Source organism: Grampus griseus (genome assembly GCF_964374135.1).
Source record: "Grampus griseus genome assembly, chromosome: 1".
In the NCBI taxonomy this organism is placed as follows: domain Eukaryota; kingdom Metazoa; phylum Chordata; class Mammalia; order Artiodactyla; family Delphinidae; genus Grampus; species Grampus griseus.
Window position 1 is genome coordinate 109,314,546 of NC_139017.1, and position 12,255 is coordinate 109,326,800.

The 12,255-nt window shown below is 43.4% G+C and overlaps 1 protein-coding gene across 6 annotated transcripts in view; it reads left to right on the top strand.

Moving 5' to 3' along the window:
- Positions 1–2,704: 2,704 nt before the first annotated feature.
- The window catches only part of SSX2IP (SSX family member 2 interacting protein), a 41,746-nt gene continuing 32,195 nt past the window's right edge, over positions 2,705–12,255 (top strand). For 5 of the 6 annotated variants that reach the window (XM_082654112.1, XM_082654114.1, XM_082654115.1 and 2 more), the window contains exon 1: positions 2,710–2,818. The gene's annotated coding sequence lies outside the window, so the exon portion shown is untranslated. Of the gene's footprint in view, positions 2,819–12,255 lie in introns of all 6 variants that reach the window. The other variant, XM_082654113.1, reaches the window with a different exon arrangement.

Sequence of the window (12,255 nt, forward strand, 5' to 3'; positions counted from 1 at the left end):
TTTACCATAGCAAAGTTCTATTAAGTCCAATTCCTTTACCTCTGGGCCAAAAAGCGTCCTTAGACTATTTTCAGGCTGTAGCCAAACTCTTTATCTTGTCCTGTACATTAGTCAGGATCTTCTTGGCTGCAAGTAACCAAATACTTGACCCCAAATGGCTTAGGTGATAGGCCACTTGCTATCTCATATGTGAGCAGTCTGGAGGTTTGCAGAGCCAGGGTAGGTTAACTTAGCCACTTAGTGACTTCTAGGTTCTGGGTTACCTTTCCTGTATTTTTCTTGCTCATTGTTGCGGGATGTGCCACCACAGCTCCAAACATGTCTTGCTTACTGGAGGATGGCCAAGGCAAGAAGTAAAGAAAAGACTTCTTAGGGGCTCTCAGGGACAAAACCCTTCCCCTGAAGTCCCCTTCCCCCCACTTCCCATTATGTACTCACCAGAATTAGGTCACATGCTTAGCTCCTAAACCAGTCATTGATAAAGGGGGATGAAGTATCAAGACCCATCTAGACCAGTGGCTCTCAAAGTATTAATTGGAGAAAGGGGGGGGGGGCACGGGGATTTTAGGAGGTGATCCCCAAGACACTTTCAGGGAGTTTGCAAGGTCAAAACTATTGTTATAATACTAAAATGTTATTTGCCTTTTTTTTTCTCCCATTCTGAGTGTACAGTGGAGTTTTCCAAAGGCTACCTGAAATAGTGCAATAGATTAAATGCAGCAGATTTGAAGATCCAATTGCCTTCCATTAAGCCAGACACTAAAAGATATTTGCAAATTTTTAAAGTACTATGATTCTTTTTACTATGTTAGGGGGAAATATAGTTATTTTCCATAAAAATTTGCTATTTATGATAAGATGTAATTATTATTATTTTAAAATAAATATTTTTAAATTTCTCAGTTTTAATTTCTAGCATAGTAAATATCAATAGATATAACCCACATAAACAAAAGCTCTTTGGGGCCCTCAAAAATTTTTAGGAGTAGAGCAAAAGATTCTAAAGCACTAGTTTAATCAGACAGCTCTGATTCATCCTTGCGGCTGGGGGCGGAGCCGAACTTCCCGGAGCTCACCTCTGCCTGAGCCAAGCCTTCTTAAAATCCTGCAATGTAAGTGGTTAGGTCACAACAGGGAGTGCCAGACGCTGCGTATCGAATCAACCGATCTCAAAGCTTCTAGCTAATCGGAGAGTGAGCTCTCGCTTTTTGACTGTGAGGAGGTTAAAATGGTCAAAATGAACCTGGAAGTGTTACTTCAAACTGTCACACTAAGTTGCTTCTTAAGATGGGAAGGGGTGTGGGATTTTGGAGGATGGACAGTTGAAATTTCAAAACCCCTCTCGGGAGTAGGTGTAACCCCCTTTACTCCCATCAGTTGTCTGGGTTAACGATTAAGGTAATTATTGGTAATAACTGGCTTCCCTCCCTACCAGGCTGCGCTAATAGCGTCCTTACAATGAGGGCCCTAACTGGCGATTCGGCTGTCATTCACTTATGCTTAACAGCATCAATCCAGGCCTCCTGATCGCTTAGGCCAAAGGCAAACAGGAGAATTACCTTGGTTTCTGAAGTTGTCGCCATGGCATGTTCATTTTCTCGCCTTGATCTTTCATTCAGGAATGGGGATATGTGTGTGTAAATTGGAAGGGGGCACTCCTCTCTCCCTTGTTCTTCAGTGTTAATATTTCTTGTCCTTCTCTCATACTATTTTGGTTTCAAAGTGCTCTCAGGAACCTCCTTAAAATACCAAACCTGTTTTTCCTTTCTTGAGTAAATTTCTTGGCTTCACTTAAAAAAAAATCTATCCAAGTACATCTTGTGTTTATAACTCAACTCATATGCCTGCGATTTCTCCATCTGATCTCTTTCCTTTCTCTGGCCTCTCATCTTCCCTGGAGAATTTTAGGCTGCCGTGGAACAGGGGAGGAGCCTGCATGACCCCGGCTACGGGTGTAGCAGGCATACATTTTCTTTGCGCATATTTTGATCAGTGAGTGTGGGACTTTTTTGCATAAACGTCTAGTTCACAAGTGCCTTTTCTTAGTCTTTCCGCTGTCTTCCGCCTAGGTCCATTTCTTGCCCTAATTTTACATGAACTTTCTCCTTGGCATTCTCGTCTCCCGGCGCTTGAACCTCCCTTCCCCTAGGCCTGACCTAATTCTGGGTGCCGGCTGTTGTTTGGTTTATTTCCCCACTTTTGCAAGCGCACGTGGCTTTTCTGGGCGCTTCACCTTTGATCCTAGGGTGGGTGCTGGGGTTCACTGGGGCTCGGAACACGTGCTTTAAAACAGACACGACTTCCCCACCCCGCCCCCAGCCCCACGAAGCTTTGGGCCCCGCGCTCCGCGGGAGTGAGGAGGGGGTGGGGAGCAGGGCCCGGCAGGGTGAATCACAGGGCGTAACAGGTGCCGCAGCTGCAGCTGCGCCAGCATCCCGCTTGGGCTCTAGGGATAAGGTTTTCTTTTTCTCCGGGTTTTTTTGGAGGTGGGGAGGAGACTCAGGGGCCCCCACCGGACCAATGCAGGCCGCGGTTGTTCATCGCCTAGCAACTGGCGGAGCCAATGGGAGGAGGCTGGCCTGCGGCGCCGAAGACGCGGGGGCGGGGTGAGAACCTTGCAAACCTGCAGAGCCCGGGAGGCTGCAGCGAGGGGAGAGGCGGAGCCCGGCCGGAGGCGGGGAAGGCGGGAGCTGGAGGTGGAGGCGGGGCCGCCGGCCCGGGCGCTGCGTGCCGCGGCGCCTGTGCGGGCCCTCGGGGCTGCGCGAGCAGGTCTAGGACGCTGATCGGTGCGTCTCCGCCGCACCCGGGGGCCGTGACGGTGAGAGCCTCGCCCCGCGCTGGGGATTGTGACGCGCTCGCCCGGGGAGGGGCGACGGCGCCGGCGGGGACTGGGGCCTGGGTCCTGGGGCAGGCGGGCGGGGGGGTGGGCGCCGGCGGGGGGCGGGCGGGAGGGCGCGGAGGTGAGCACCGGCACCTGGCGCGGCGCCCCGCTTCTCTGCGGGAGGCTCGGCGCGGCCGTTGGGGCCGTTGGAGGAGGAAGGCGAGCGGTGACCCCCGGCCGCGCCTGGAGGAGGAGGTGGGAGGTAGGTGCCAGCTCGGGGACAGCTCCCGCTGGCGGTCGCAGCGCTAAGCCCCAAATCCTATCGGGGATGGAGAGAGGGTGGCGCTTGGCGTGGGATGACGAGCGACGCGGGGACGTGGGGGAGGAGGGGATGGCCAGTTTGGGGCTGAGGTGTCCGCTTAGCAGAGGCTGCGGGACTCGCGGGCTTGGGGGATTGTTAGCTCGAGCCGCAGGGGACAACCGTTAGAATGAGTTGCTGGTGGCCCGTGGCCACTGCAGAGGAAGAGAACCCCGCCAGCGGTCTAGTTAAAAGACCTGTGGAAGAATTTACATCATCTACAGGCAGGCATGTGTGAGAATATTTTGGTGTAGAATTTTGTGGTAAAGTACAGTAAACTGAATTGTGAGCTCCCCGCTGTCTTTCGAGCCTATGCTGATCGCCCAGTTATGCAAGTCACTTGGGCCCAGGAAATGGAATCTGCTAAATAATTTGTTCTCAGCACGTTTATATAATGTGGGGATCTTTAAGTTATTACCCCATTTCAAGGTCCGTAGTTGTGATTGCCAAGTTACCATTACTTGCAACGGGGATAATAGTTTTTGTTGAATCTGAGACTATTGACATATCCCTTTTCTGGACCCCATAATGGGGTGACGATTAGAAGAGGCACTCCTCCCAAGGGTGGTTCGGTGTAAGAGGGGCTGCCTGGAATTCGAAATTGCTGGGCTCCCCTAACAGTTCAGATTAGAGTCTAGATCTAGAGTTGGCTGTGATTGATGGGAGCCTTGGAATCCTTCATGACTCAGGAGGGATTGGTTTACTGTTTAAGTAGGAGAAAATTCTGGTAGCCTTGATCCTGAACTGAAAAGGTAGGTATGACTTGACACATTTAGGGGACTGAGCAAAATTTGAAAAAATTAGAGATCTGGACAGAGAAAAAAAAATGCCTTTAAAGTTTAGGTCAAGCTATCTCGAAATTTAGGAGTTTGAGGTAGATTTATGAATTTGGATTCAGTCAGCAAAACTTAATCCATCAAATCTCCTGTCCTAGAGCTATCATAACCTACAGGTCTAGGGAGCTTTGGTTATTCATTCAAATTAAACAAGTAAAAGCTAGTAACTAGTTTGATGCTCTCTTCTGCCTGCTGTCAGTGAAAGTTTCTCAAACAAAATGGTTCTGTGAAGAGAGGATGAGGAACTGATAGTTAAAATGAAGGCTCTTTTGGTGGCTTGCTGGACCCCTTCAGCCAAGTCATTTTATATCCTTCCTTCCCCCATCTGTACAATGAAGATAATAAAGGCCCAGGATTAAGTAACATGGGTGAAGCAGCTTGAAGATAACTGTGAAGAGTTAGTTATTCTAGGATGAAACGTGAAGATCTCCTCCTAACACATTGCGCCTTGTGACAGGACTTGTTAAAGCACATTGCGTTCCAGACGTGCTGAGGCAGTGTATGAGAAAAAGAAAATGTTGACAGTTCAGATGATTTGCCTAAGGCCTCAAGGCTGACACGTTATATTCTTGGGCTGTCTGGAAACCTGACATAGCTTCTCTTTGACCAAGCTAGCTGTGACTCAGGTTTTATAAAGGTAAATATTTGAGTGCCTTCAATGTGGTATGCACCTAGAGATAAAAAGATGAAAAAGATGCTGCCCCAGAATTGTGTCATTTTAATTCATTTCACACACTTAAATTGGAGCACTTCCAAAGCCTTTTAAGTGATGTTTTTCCATATCTTTTACCAATAGTTGTAAACATGCCTTATTGGTTTGACTGGGTCATAAAGAGGTTTTGGTAGTCCTTGGGTCTCTTTTGTATGTTTGGTGATGGTGCTCATGATTAGCTGGTGATGAAGGTACAAGTTATCTTGAATTCACGAGTTTTGGGGATGAGACAGAATAGAAAAGTGCACCATTCATTATCAGTAGTGGAAAGCTACCTAAAATCTTTACTTTTGATAATTGATCAGTATTATGATCAGTATTATATAGTTCCTGCAGATTTACTGAATTATGCTTCAATGATTTACTCTTTTAATAAACATTTATTAAACACTTACTTGCCAGATCTGAGGATGAAAAATATCAGTGTTGCCTTGTGGAGTTTGTTTTTAGGAAATGTACAGTATAGTAAGGGAGAGAGCGAAAATGAAAATTGCGAATATGAGAAGGCTTTAAAAAAGAATTTTAGGACTTCCCTGGTGGCGCAGTGGTTAAGAATCCGCATGCCAATGCAGGGGACACGGGTTTGAGCCCTGGTCCGGGAGGATCCCACATGCCGTGGAGCAGCTAAGCCCGTGCGCCACGACTACTGAGCCCTTGTGCCACAGCTAGTGAAGCCCGTGTGCCTAGAGTCCGTGCTCCACAACAAGAGAAGCCACCGCAATGAGAAGCCCGCACACCGCAACAAAGAGTAGCCCCTGCTAACTGCACCTAGAGAAAACCCGCGTGCAGCAATGAAGACCCGACACAGCCAAAATAAATTTATTTTTTTTTAAAGTAATGATGATTAAAAAAAAGAATTTCAGTTGTCTTGTCGGAGGAGGAGACGTTCACCCGATGAACATGTATGTTGCAATGGACCATTGAAGAAGTATAGGTGGTTTGGTAGTTGGGACCAGGTAGAGTGGGTTAAGGTTAAGGTTGGAGAGCAGGGCTATGACCTTTGACTAGTAGGTGATAGGGAATCTTTAAAAGGTTTTATCCAGGGGAATTATATTTGATTTTTACTTCAGAAGGGTATTTCTACCAAAATCAGTAAATTGCGTGGTCCATAGACAATCCAAGTAATATCTGAGGCAGAACAGTTCTACACAGCGATTAAAAACTTTAATAATATGTTATTGAAGCCCCCAGAAACTTCAGAAAAGTAAAAATGATTATTCATACAACCAACCTTTACTGAGAATCTTTCTTTTTATAATTGTGGTATAATTGACATGTAACGGTGTATTAGTTTCAGGTGTACAACATAATTTGATATTTGTGTATACTGCGAAATGGTTACTGCAGTTAAGTCTAGTATCTTCTACTTTTAAGATTGAGGGAATAGAGATACAAAGACAAATAAGACACACTCCCATTTTCAAGTAACTTGCAGTTCAGTAGGAGAAATGACACAGTTGTAATGCAGTGCTGAATCTGAGTGTCATAAGAGACATAAAAATGTCAAGTCTTAGCAATGTATGATTCTGAGATGAGAGAAGACACAAATTCTTCAAATTGAAAATAAGTTCTTGAATAGATATTAAACTTTGGCCGGTTAAACAGTCAGTACAGTCTTAACTGTAACATTTACGGTTCTCATCTATTAACCCTCACTTCACACATTGCCCACCCTCCCTCTTACTCTTTTGTGTGAAATTTTGGGCTTGACTACCATACTGCTAGCTATGAGACCTCAGCAAGTACCGTATCTTCTCTGTGCCTTAGTTGTCTCATTTGTAAATTAGGAATAGTAATACCTACTTCATAGGTTTGCAAGGATTGAATAAGAAAACATGTTAATATCCAGAATGGTGCATGGAAAAACACTTTACATCTTTTGAGCACTTAATATTTCTATTTGACATGAAAATGCTGTAATTGAATAAGAACTAACTTAAAGACAGGATTTTTTTTTTTTAAGAGTCACACATGGATCTATCCCTGAGTATCAGGCAAAGCCTCTACATTCAGAAAATCTAAATATATTCTGTTAAACTCTGCTTCTCGAACAAGTGACCTTTGTTTATTATCTCCTTTTCTTATTTGCTGATCACTTTTCTGAAATCCGATTTCCATTTTTACCCCTCAGCTTTGTCATACAGTCACTAATTACCAAATCCAATGTAATGTTCTATTTAGCTCTTGCCCTTTTTATGGCATTTGTTGCTGTTCATCACTTCCTCCTCTTTAAAACTATTTTCCTTGGCTTTCCTAAAACTCCCCCCACCCCTGGATTTTTATCTCCTAAATGTAGGTCACCTGCACTCACCTGTTACATGTTGATGTTCTTTAGGGTTCTTTCTGCTGCCCCTCTTTTTCTGTATAGATTCAGCTATCACATGTATGCTGATGACTCCTAAATCTGCCCTGATGTCTTGATCTCCAGGCCCTAGAGTTTACCTCCATTTGAATGTCTCATAAGGGCATATATAAGCCCAGTGAGTTCTACATGGAGCTCTATATCTCCACTCACTTAACCAAACCCACTGGTAACCTCAGTCCTCCTTTACCTGTGTGACACTGTTATCTGTCTAGTACTAAAGACAGATTTTTACATGAGAGAATAAATGCCTCCCTTTTGTATACTTGTCACCATGTTTGTCGGCCCAACTTCTGAAGTATTTCATATCCATCCTTCATTGTCCTCATTGTCACTGGCTAAGTTAGCCAGCCAACCCCTGACCATTAATTGCTCTGTGCCATAATATTTCGGGGCCAGACCTGCTGAAAATGGGACCTATTTTGGAAACATAATGTGGGAGGAGATTTCTAGAATAATATTGTTCTAAAAGAATTGAGTTTAATGAGTGGCTAGTAGATATTTGTAACCCGCCATTGCATATACACTCGGCCCTCCACATCCACAGATTCAACCAACCGTGGATTGAATTCAGTCATTTGAATTGAACCCAGATTGGTTGAACCCTTGGCTGTGAAACCTGTGGATAAGGAGGGCTGACTGTATTCATTGTACTGTACTGTCATTTTATATAAGAGACTTGAGCCGCCTCAGATGTTGGTATTCACGGGGGCTCCTGAAACCAATCCGTTTTGGAAACTGAGGGATGACTGTACTTTTTACCTGAGAGTTCGTATTGTTTAGGTTATAAAGTAGTTTAGGTTATAGAGGACACAGTCTTGAGTTTGTCAGTCTTTTGCCAGTTGATTTTAGTCTGGTTGTTTGTGCTTCCTATCTAAAAGATGGTACCTTCAGCATGATTCTTTCTACAGGTGCCCTCGGAGAAATAGTGGGCTTGGTTCCAGACCACTACAGTTTTGTGAATATTGCAATAAAGTGAGTCACATGAATTTTTTGGTTTCCCAGTACATATAAAAGTTATGTTTACACTATATTATAGTCTGTTAAGTATGCAGTAGCATTATGGCTAAAAAACAATGTACATACCTTAATTAAAAAATAGTTTATGGCTAAAAAATGCTAACTATTATCTGAGTCTTCAGCGAATCCTAATCTTTTGCAGTAGTAACATCGAGGATCACTGACTGCAGTTCACCATACAAGTACAATAATAATGAAAAAGTCTGACATATTGTAGGAATTACCAAAATGTGGACAGAGACATGAAGTGAGCAAATACTGTTGTGAAAAATGGTGCAGATAGACTTTTTTGTTGCAGAGTTGCCACAAACCTTCAGTTTGTAAACACAATATCTGCAAAGCACAGTAAAGCAAAGTACAGTAAAATGTGGTATGCTTGTATTCTGTAACCAAGTTTTAGAAATCTCCTCCTATGTAGGATCTAGCATGTAAAAGCAAGAAGGCTTTTTAGAAATCATCAATAAATACAGTCTATCATCATCTGTGTTATTTTATAATGAGGAGATGGGCTCAGAGAATTTATATCATTTGCTCCAGGCACTTAAAAAAATTATTTATTTATTTATTTATTTACTTATTTATTTCTGGCTGCATTGGGTCTTCATTGCTGCACATGGGCTTTCTCTAGTTTCTCTAGTTGCGGCGAGCGGGGGCTACTCTCTATTGTGGTGAGCGGGCTTCTAATTGTGGTGGCTTCTCTTGTTGCGGAGCTCAAGCTCTAGGCACACGGGCTTCAGTAGTTGTGGCATGTGGGCTCAGTAGTTGTGGCTCGCAGGCTCAGTAGTTGTGGTTTGGGGGCTCTAGAGCGCGGGCTCAGCAGTTGTGGCACACGGGCTTAGTTGCTCCATGGCACGTGGGATCTTCCTGGACCAGGGATCAACCCGTGTCCCCTGCATTGGCAGGCGGATTCTTAACCACTGTGCCACCAGGGAAGTCCCTCCAGGCACTTTTCGAGTATCAAGAGGAGGCCGGGGTTTGTTAGGCTTTGGAATCAAATACAGACATACCTCTTTTTATTATGCTTCACTTTATTCTGTTTTTTATAAATAGAAGGTTTTGGGCAACACTGTGTTGTCAGATGATGGTTAACATGTTTTAGCAGTGAAGTATTTTTTAAGTAAGGCATGTACATTGTTTTTTTCAGGCATAATGTTATTGTATATGTAATAAACTACAGTGTAATGTAAACATAACTTTTATATGCAGTGGGAAACCAAAAAATTTGTGTGACTTGCTCTATTGTGGTGATCTGGAACCAAACCACAGTATCTCCAAGGTATGGCTATACCTAATCTTTATTCTTACCTTGCAGGGAAAACAGCTGAGTTTTCCTTTCTGTCTTCCAGGTTTGCAACTGGGTAAGGTATCTAACCTCCCTGAGCTTCATGTTTTTCCATCAGTAAAGTAGTGTTATATCTACTCCTTCCTAGGGCTGTTGTAAGGGTGAGTGACGTGGCTGGTGAATACATCTGGCAGGTAGTAAAGGCTCAGAGCAGCAGTTCTTCTCTCCTACCAGCTTCACATAATTAGCTAGAACAGAAGTTCTTAATTCCCTGTCCTTGATCCTTGGCAAATCTGTGGATGGCTTCACGGATCCTCTGAAACTGTGGCCAAAACTGCCTGTTTTTGTACTTTTAAGTGGGAGGCTCAGAGGCTTTGAATTCTGTGACCCCAAACAACTTAACCTCTGGGTTGGCTGTAGTCAGGCCTAGAACCCCAGGGCTCTTGATGCCTGGCGACTGGGTAGAATTTAGAATTGCTTGAAATATTTAAGAAACTGTGTGTGTGTGATTTCATGGGACTTGAAAATTTGCATTTTTAACAAGTACTCAGGTACTATTGTTGAGGCCTATAACCAGTGATTGAATTTGGGCTAAATCATTGAAAAAACTGTTACAGATACATGATTACATTATCACAGAACAGATTCATGAATTATGTTTAGTTTCTTTGTTATTTCCATTGCCTTTAGTAAATGTCATTACCTTCTACCTAATTTTGAGAATGAAATACCAATAAATGACAATTGTTTTTTAAATTTTATTTGGACTTCTTAGCTGACTTTCAACTTTACAAAGTTAGCTTAATGTGCTTTTTTTTTTTTTTTTTTCTTAATCCTCCTTTAAGAATGATTGCTGCAATTCCTACCTCTGCCCTGGAAGAATTTGAAGCCGGTATACTGTCTCTAAATTATCATGCTCTTGATTGATACATCTAATTGCCTTCCTGCTTCTCTAAGCTGGCATCACTCAAGACTCATTTGAAAGCCTTTCTAAGTCACAGCATGGCTAAAGTGTTGATTCTTGTCTGTCATAATATTACAGTAGAATACCTCACACTAATACATCATTGAACTTAGTTGACATTCATTCAGCAAACATTGTTGGATTCCATACTGACAGTGGGTCAGTTATGATACCTCACACCAAAGCAGGGTACAGACAGTATGCTGACAGGCTTGCTGACCAGGAATGCAGCTTAGGTGGTGGGAGAGAAGTTTCATTACAGTTAGATCTGTACTACAGAGTTAATGCAAAGTGTTCTGGAAGCACAAAGAGAAGGGATGGCAGTTTGGGGAAAGCCTGGCAATTTGGGCTCTATATATTGACTAGATTTTTCAAAAAATTTTTTGAATTTCTGTAACATTTAATATTTTGTCTGCTTTTATACAGTTCACATTCCAGTTACTCAGTTGGAATAATACTACTGAATTATACTTTAGTCTCAAGGCGAGGTGGTAGAGAGGCAAGAACCTGTGTGTGTGTTGGATTTGAAAAAGCAGCTCACGTATTGTGTATTCCTTCCTCTCCTACAATAAAGATAGTAGGATGTGTAGTTAAATGTGCTGGACTCTTGTGGTTTGATTCTTGACTTTGTCATATTCTAGCTATGTGACCTTGGGCAAGAAAGCTCTCTGGACCTCAGTTTCCTCATCTGTAGTGGGGCGAAATGATTGAGTTATTGTGATATTGAATCAGTTAATACGTGTAAAATGCTTTAAATTTACTTGTTTCAAGTAAATCCTTTATGCTTAATTATTCTTAAAATTAGATAGAATCTCATTTGATAAACGTGGTTGTGAAGACAGTGTGTGTACATTCTGCTATAAAAATGTGAAGAAAATTTTAATATAAATAGCTGTATTCAATTCTCATATTAGGTCCCATGAGAAATGTAAAAATCGTAATTAATAGAACTGAAGATTCTTTAAAGGTCATGTAGCTCGACCTCCTGATTTTACAGATGTGGAAACTGAAAACCAAAGAAATCATGGCCTGCTCAAGGTTGCTCAGTGTATGATGGAAGTGGCTGTGGGAACCGTGGTCCCTGGCTCTTGTCTGGGGCTCTTTCAGAGCCTCGTGCAGCTTCCCTGAGGTGGCAGTGCCCTGAAAAAATGAGTTTAATCGGAGAGCCAAGACCAAAACATGAAAACATGAGCAGGAAGAAGTCATTGTGTAATGAAATGCCGGATGGTGTGGCGTAGGCTCTAAGAACATAATGTCTCACTTCACCAGCTGCGCTCCTGAAGCAGAGAAACACACTTTAGTAGCTGCTTGAGTCACAGAAGTTGCTAGATTGAGAGCATTCTTTTTTGAAAAGAATGTTAATAGTTATAAATCAAAGTCAGCCTCCCTCTTCTTTCTTCCCACTGTGTTTAGGTTGTAACTGAGCTGGAGGCAGAGTCCGCCTTTGCCAGGCCAGCCAGTACTCTTGTATCTTCACTCTTTGCATCAGTGGGGGGGAAGCCTCCCTGATGGGCTGACTCCCCACAGACATGCTCTGACATGGCCAGGGTCAGTGTGAAGGCTGCAGCACCCTTGCCCACTCGTATGTGTGAACACAGGGCGGGGGCGGGCTAGGTGCTGGAAGTGTGATTGATCGATGGGGGGCGCGTTTATTATTTGTCTACACTGATATTTCCACTTTTAGAGGGCAGGGGTGCTACTGTTTGGGATGGAGGTGGCAGTGCATCCAAACACATTGTCTTAGTAACTGTGCCCGAATCCACTGCCTCTAAAAGTTTTACAAAATAATAAGTGCCCTAGAACATTCCAGCGGTATAAAGGTGTGCTGTAGAAGAAGTAAAAACGCTGGCCCAGCTCTCACTACGCCCGAACATCCCATTCCCCAGTAATGTCCTTGGGA